Source organism: Ranitomeya imitator, chromosome 5 (assembly GCF_032444005.1).
Source record: "Ranitomeya imitator isolate aRanImi1 chromosome 5, aRanImi1.pri, whole genome shotgun sequence".
Classification (NCBI taxonomy): Eukaryota; Metazoa; Chordata; class Amphibia; order Anura; family Dendrobatidae; genus Ranitomeya; species Ranitomeya imitator.
Genome location: NC_091286.1, coordinates 490,665,018 through 490,673,041, shown reverse-complemented (window position 1 = coordinate 490,673,041; position 8,024 = coordinate 490,665,018).

Here is an 8,024-nt window from a genome sequence, read left to right as displayed (position 1 = left end):
TCCTAGTTAATGATAAACTTACCTGGAGCAGCCAGTGCTAGGCAGCAGCTGCCCTGGCAAACAGGATCATGGGGTGCATTAAAAGAGGTCTGGATACACATGATGAGAGCATTATACTGCCTCTGTACAAATCCCTAGTTAGACCACACATGGAGTACTGTGTCCAGTTTTGGGCACCGGTGCTCAGGAAGGATATAATGGAACTAGAGAGACTACAAAGGAGGGCAACAAAATTAATAAAGGGGATGGGAGAACTACAATACCCAGATAGATTAGCGAAATTAGGATTATTTAGTCTAGAAAAAAGACGACTGAGGGGCGATCTAATAACCATGTATAAGTATATAAGGGGACAATACAAATATCTTGCTGAGGATCTGTTTATACCAAGGAAGGTGACGGGCACAAGGGGGCATTCTTTGCGTCTGGAGGAGAGAAGGTTTTTCCACCAACATAGAAGAGGATTCTTTACTGTTAGGGCAGTGAGAATCTGGAATTGCTTGCCTGAGGAGGTGGTTATGGCGAACTCAGTCGAGGGGTTCAAGAGAGGCCTGGATGTCTTCCTGGAGCAGAACAATATTGTATCATACAATTATTAGGTTCTGTAGAAGGACGTAGATCTGGGGATTTATTATGATCGAATATAGGCTGAACTGGATGGACAAATGTCTTTTTTTTGGCCTTACTAACTATGTTATAACTATGTTATATGAATCGCAGCTTCAGCACCATGTGGGGGGACAGCGCTTATCTCTAGCGCTGTCTCCTGCACGGTGCATGTGGTACCCAGTGGGCACATGGGCGGCACAGAAACGCACGGGCACACGGACACAGATAATTCCGGTACCGATTTTTCCGGTACCGGAATTATCTGGACGTGTGGGACTGCCCTTACATGCAGACAGTTTTCATCCTACTTACACTATTCAATCTATCCCTGTAGGTGAGGCAATTAGGGCAAGGAGAAATTGCAGTGAAGAGTCCGCTTTCGATCAGGAAAAATCTATTATCTGCAAATGTCTTACTAACAGAAGATATCCAAAATGGGCTATTGAAAGATCCTTTAAAATAGCTGGTAACAAACAAAGATCAGAACTTATAAAAAGCACATCTGACGCTTCACACAGCTGTGATAATACTACAAATAAAGCACAACAAATTGTCAAAACCCTTATTGTGAACAAACTGTTCTAGTACTTACTTACAGCACTCATTTCAAATCCATTTCGGAAATTATCCTTCGCAATCTAAATATTTTGCGAGATGACTTGGTTATGGATTTAATTCTTGAAAATGGTGTGAAAATAGTCTCTAGGAGAGCGCCCACTTTGGGCAACTCACTTTCTCCAAGTTTTTTACAATCCAATACATCTAAGAGTTTTTCAAATTGGTTATCTACAAAAGTTTTTTTTTCAAGTGTGGATCATATCCTTGCAAAACCTGTTCTTCTACAAAAAAAAACCTGCAGCCTTTTCATGTGTTAAAAAAAAAAATTCATAAAAAGTTTTTTAACCCCTTTACCCCCAAGGGTGTTTTGCACGTTAATGACCGGGCCAATTTTTACAATTCTGACCACTGTCCCTTTATGAGGTTATAACTCTGGAACGCTTCAACGGATCCCGGTGATTCTGACACTGTTTTCTCGTGACATATTGTACTTCATGATAGTGGTAAATTTTTTTTGATATTACCTGTGTTTATTTGTGAAAAAAACGGAAAAATGGCGAAAATTTTGAAAATTTCGCAATTTTCCAACTTTGAATTTTTATGCAATTAAATCACAGAGATATGTCACACAAAATACTTAATAGGTATCATTTCCCACATGTCTATTTTACATCAGCACAATTTTGGAACCAAAATTTTTTTTTGTTAGGGAGTTATAAGGGTTAAAAATTGACCAGCAATTTCTCATTTTTACAACACCATTTTATTTTATTTTAGGGACCACATCTCATTTGAAGTCATTTTGAGGGGTCTATATGATAGAAAATACCCAAATGTGACACCATTCTAAAAACTGCACCCCTCAAGGTTCTGAAAACCACATTCAAGAAGTTTATTAACCATTCAGGTGTTTCACAGGAATTTTTGGAATGTTTAAATAAAAATTAACATTTAACTTTTTTTCACAAAAAATTTACTTCAGCTCCAATTTGTTTTATTTTGCCAAGAGTTACAGGAGAAAATGGACCCCAAACCTTGTTGTACAATTTGTCCTGAGTACGCCGATACCCGATAAGTGGAGGTAAACCACTGTTTGGGCGCATGACAGAGCTTGGAAGCGAAGGAGCGCCATTTGACATTTAATGCAAAATTGACTGGAATTGAGATGGCACGCCATGTTGCGTTTGGAGAGCCACTGATGTGCCTAAACATTGAAACCCCCCTGTTGTGAATTCTGTGGCAGAGCTCCCTCCTGTGGTCACAAGTGGTACTTCGGCTGATTCTCTCTGTGAGCTTCTGTTGGTGGAGGGAAGTGGTACTGCGGCTTCTGAGTTTCCTCCCTCAGGTGATCTGGTGAGGTCGTTAGGTGCTTCTCTACTTAACTCCACCTAATGCTTTGATCCTGGCTTCCTGTCAATGTTCCCGTGTTGGACTTGCTTTTCCCTGGATCATTCCTGTTGCCTGCTTCTCTGCATAGCTAAGTTCTTCTTTGCTATTTGTTTGCTATTTTTTCTGTCCAGCTTGTCTAATTTGTTGCTGGAAGCTCTGGGACGCAAAGGGTGTACCTCCGTGCCGTTAGTTCAGTACGGAGGGTCTTTTTGTCCCCTTTGCGTGGTTTTCTTTAGGGTTTTGTGTAGACCGCAAAGTTACCTTTTCTATCCTTGATCTGTTAAGAAAGTCGGGCCTCACTTTGCTGAATCTATTTCATCTCTACGTTTGTCTTTTCATCTTAACTCACAGTCATTATATGTGGGGGGCTGCCTTTTCCTTTGGGGTATTTCTCTGAGGCAAGGTAGGCTTATTTTCTATCTTCAGGCTAGTTAGTTTCTCAGGCTGTGCCGAGTTGCATAGGCAGAGTTAGGCGCAATCCACGGCTGCCTCTAGTGTTGTTTGGAGAGGATTAGGGATTGCGGTCTGCAGAGTTCCCACGTCTCAGAGCTCGTTCTATGATTTTGGGTTATTGTCAGATCACTGTATGTGCTCTGACCGCTATGTCCATTGTAGTACTGAATTGCCTTTCATAACAGTACAGGAAGCCCAAAGTACTAATGATTCTCAATAGAGGGAAAAAAGAAGTTCTGAGACCATTTTTTTTTCTTTGCACTGTGTTTTGCCTTTTTTTTCCCCTAGACATTTGGGTGGTTCAGTACACAGGTGTAGCGATGGACATTAGAAGTCTGTCTTCATCTGTGGATCAGCTCTCGGCAAGAGTACAAAAGATTCAAGACACTATTGATCAGAAAGCTATGTTGGAACCAAGAATTCCTATTCCTGATTTGTTTTTTGGAGATAGAACTAAGTTTCTGAGTTTCAAAAATAATTGTAAATTATTTCTGGCCTTGAAACCTCGCTCCTCTGGTGATCCAGTTCAACAGGTTTTGATTGTTATTTCTTTTTTGCGCGGCGACCCTCAGGACTGGGCATTTTCTCTTGCGCCAGGAGATCCTGCATTGAGTAATATCAATGCGTTTTTCCTGGCGCTCGGATTGCTGTACGATGAACCTAATTCAGTGGATCAGGCAGAGAAAAATTTGCTGGCTCTTTGTCAGGGTCAGGATGAGATAGAGGTGTATTGTCAGAAATTTAGAAAGTGGTCCGTGCTCACTCAATGGAATGAATCTGCGCTGGCAGCTATGTTCAGAAAGGGTCTCTCTGAAGCCCTTAAGGATGTCATGGTGGGATTTCCTATGCCTGCTGGTTTGAATGAGTCTATGTCTTTGGCCATTCAGATCGGTCGACGCTTGCGTGAGCGTAAATCTGTGCACCATTTGGCGGTATTACCTGAGCTTAAACCTGAGCCTATGCAGTGCGATAGGACTTTGACCAGAGTTGAACGGCAAGAACACAGACGTCTGAATGGGCTGTGTTTCTACTGTGGTGATTCCACTCATGCTATCTTTGATTGTCCTAAGCGCACTAAGCGGTTCGCTAGGTCTGCCACCATTGGTACGGTACAGTCAAAAATTCTTCTGTCCGTTACCTTGATCTGCTCTTTGTCATTGTATTCTGTCATGGCATTTGTGGATTCAGGCGCTGCCCTGAATTTGATGGACTTGGAGTATGCTAAGCGTTGTGGGTTTCTCTTGGAGCCCTTGCAGTGTCCTATTCCATTGAGAGGAATTGATGCCACGCCTTTGGCCAAGAATAAGCCTCAATACTGGACCCAGCTGACCATGTGCATGGCTCCTGCACATCAGGAGGTTATTCGCTTTCTGGTGTTGCATAATATGCATGATGTGGTCGTGTTGGGGTTGCCATGGCTACAAGCCCAAAATCCAGTATTAGATTGGAAATCCATGTCGGTGTCCAGCTGGGGTTGTCAGGGGGTACATGGTGATGTTCCATTTCTGTCAATTTCGTCATCCACCCCTTCTGAGGTTCCAGAGTTCTTGTCTGATTACCGGGATGTATTTGATGAGCCCAAGTCCGATGCCCTACCTCCGCATAGGGATTGTGATTGTGCTATCAATTTGATTCCTGGTAGTAAATTCCCAAAAGGTCGACTGTTTAATTTGTCCGTGCCTGAGCACGCCGCTATGCGCAGTTATGTGAAGGAATCCCTGGAGAAGGGGCATATTTGCCCGTCATCGTCGCCATTAGGAGCCGGGTTCTTTTTTGTAGCCAAGATGGATGGTTCGCTGAGACCTTGTATAGATTACCGCCTTCTAAATAAGATCACGGTTAAATTTCAGTACCCCTTGCCATTGTTATCTGATTTGTTTGCTCGGATTAAGGGGGCTAGTTGGTTCACCAAGATAGATCTTCGTGGTGTGTATAATCTGGTGCGAATCAGGCGAGGAGATGAATGGAAAACTGCATTTAATACGCCCGAGGGTCATTTTGAGTATCTAGTGATGCCATTCGGACTTGCCAATGCTCCATCAGTGTTTCAGTCCTTTATGCATGACATTTTCCGAGAGTACCTGGATAAATTCCTGATTGTGTACTTGGATGACATTTTGATCTTCTCGGATGATTGGGAGTCTCATGTGAAGCAGGTCAGAACAGTTTTTCAGGTCCTGCGTGCTAATTCTTTGTTTGTGAAGGGATCAAAGTGTCTCTTTGGTGTGCAGAAGGTTTCATTTTTGGGGTTCATCTTTTCCCCTTCTACTATCGAGATGGATCCTGTTAAGGTCCAAGCCATCCATGATTGGACTCAGCCGACATCTCTGAAAAGTCTGCAAAAGTTCCTGGGCTTTGCTAATTTTTATCGTCGCTTCATCTGCAATTTTTCTAGTATTGCCAAACCATTGACCGATTTGACCAAGAAGGGTGCTGATTTGGTCAATTGGTCTTCTGCTGCTGTGGAAGCTTTTCAAGACTTGAAGCGTCGTTTTTCTTCTGCCCCTGTGTTGTGTCAACCAGATGTTTCTCTTCCGTTCCAGGTCGAGGTTGATGCTTCTGAGATTGGAGCAGGGGCTGTTTTGTCGCAGAGAGGTTCTGATTGCTCAGTGATGAAACCATGCGCTTTTTTTTCCAGGAAGTTTTCGTATGCTGAGCGAAATTATGATGTGAGCAACCGAGAGTTGCTGGCCATGAAGTGGGCATTCGAGGAGTGGCGTCATTGGCTTGAAGGAGCTAAGCATCGCGTGGTGGTATTGACTGATCATAAGAACTTGACTTATCTTGAGTCTGCTAAGCGGTTGAATCCTAGACAGGCTCGTTGGTCGCTGTTTTTTGCCCGTTTTGACTTTGTGATTTCGTACCTTCCGGGCTCTAAAAATGTGAAGGCGGATGCTCTGTCTAGGAGTTTTGTGCTCGACTCTCCGGGTTTGTCTGAGCCGGCGGGTATCCTCAAGGAAGGAGTAATTGTGTCTGCCATCTCCCCTGATTTGCGGCGGGTGCTGCAAAAATTTCAGGCTAATAAACCTGATCGTTGTCCAGCGGAGAGACTGTTTGTCTCTGATAGGTGGACCAATAAAGTTATCTCTGAGGTTCATTGTTCGGTGTTGGCTGGTCATCCTGGAATCTTTGGTACCAGAGAGTTGGTGGCTAGATCCTTTTGGTGGCCGTCTCTGTCGCGGGATGTGCGTGTTTTTGTGCAGTCCTGTGGGATTTGTGCTCGGGCTAAGCCCTGCTGTTCTCGTGCCAGTGGGTTGCTTTTGCCCTTGCCGGTCCCGAAGAGGCCTTGGACACATATCTCTATGGATTTTTTTTCTGATCTTCCCGTTTCTCAAAAGATGTCAGTCATTTGGGTGGTCTCTGGTCTGTGATCGCTTTTCTAAGATGGTCCATCTGGTACCCTTGTCTAAATTGCCTTCCTCCTCTGATTTGGTGCCATTGTTCTTCCAGCATGTGGTTCGTTTACATGGCATTCCAGAGAATATCGTTTCTGACAGAGGTTCCCAGTTTGTTTCAAGGTTTTGGCGAGCCTTTTGTGGTAGGATGGGCATTAACTTGTCTTTTTCCTCGGCTTTCCATCCTCAGACTAATGGCCAGACCGAACGAACCAATCAGACCTTGGAAACATATCTGAGATGCTTTGTTTCTGCCGATCAGGATGACTGGGTGTCCTTTTTGCCTTTGGCTGAGTTCGCCCTTAATAATCGGGCCAGCTCGGCTACCTTGGTTTCGCCATTTTTCTGCAATTCTGGGTTCCATCCTCGTTTCTCTTCGGGACAGGTTGAGTCTTCGGACCGTCCTGGTGTGGATACTGTGGTGGACAGGTTGCAGCAGATTTGGACTCATGTAGTGGACAATTTGACCTTGTCCCAGGAGAAGGCTCAACGTTTCGCTAATCGCAGACGCCGTGTGGGTCCCCGACTTCGTGTTGGGGATCTGGTTTGGTTATCTTCTCGTCATATTACTATGAAGGTTTCCTCTCCTAAATTTAAACCTCGTTTTATTGGTCCGTATAGGATTTCTGAGATTCTCAATCCTGTGTCTTTTCGTCTGACCCTCCCAAACTCCTTTTCCATACATAATGTATTCCATAGGTCGTTGTTGCGGAGATACGTGGCACCTATGGTTCCATCTGTTCATCCTCCTGCCCCGGTGTTGGTGGAGGGGGAATTGGAGTATATTGTGGAGAAGATTTTGGATTCTCATGTTTCTAGACGGAAACTCCAGTATCTGGTTAAATGGAAGGGTTATGCTCAGGAAGATAATTCCTGGGTTTTTGCCTCTGATGTCCATGCTCCCGATCTTGTTCTTGCCTTTCATGTGGCTCATCCTGGTCGGCCTGGGGGCTCTGGTGAGGGTTCGGTGACCCCTCCTCAAGGGGGGGTACTGTTGTGAATTCTGTGGCAGAGCTCCGTCCTGTGGTCACAAGTGGTACTTCGGCTGATTCTCTCTGTGAGCTTCTGTTGGTGGAGGGAAGTGGTACTGCGGCTTCTGAGTTTCCTCCCTCAGGTGATCTGGTGAGGTCGTTAGGTGCTTCTCTACTTAACTCCACCTAATGCTTTGATCCTGGCTTCCTGTCAATGTTCCAGTGTTGGACTTGCTTTTCCCTGGATCATTCCTGTGGCCTGCTGCTCTGCATAGCTAAGTTCTTCTTTGCTATTTGTTTGCTATTTTTTCTGTCCAGCTTGTCTAATTTGTTGCTGGAAGCTCTGGGACGCAAAGGGTGTACCTCCGTGCCGTTAGTTCGGTACGGAGGGTCTTTTTGCCCCCTTTGCGTGGTTTTCTTTAGGGTTTTGTGTAGACCGCAAAGTTACCTTTTCTATCCTCGATCTGTTAAGAAAGTCGGGCCTCACTTTGCTGAATCTATTTCATCTCTACGTTTGTCTTTTCATCTTAACTCACAGTCATTATATGTGGGGGGCTGCCTTTTCCTTTGGGGTATTTCTCTGAGGCAAGGTAGGCTTATTTTCTATCTTCAGGCTAGTTAGTTTCTCAGGCTGTGCCGAGTTGCATAG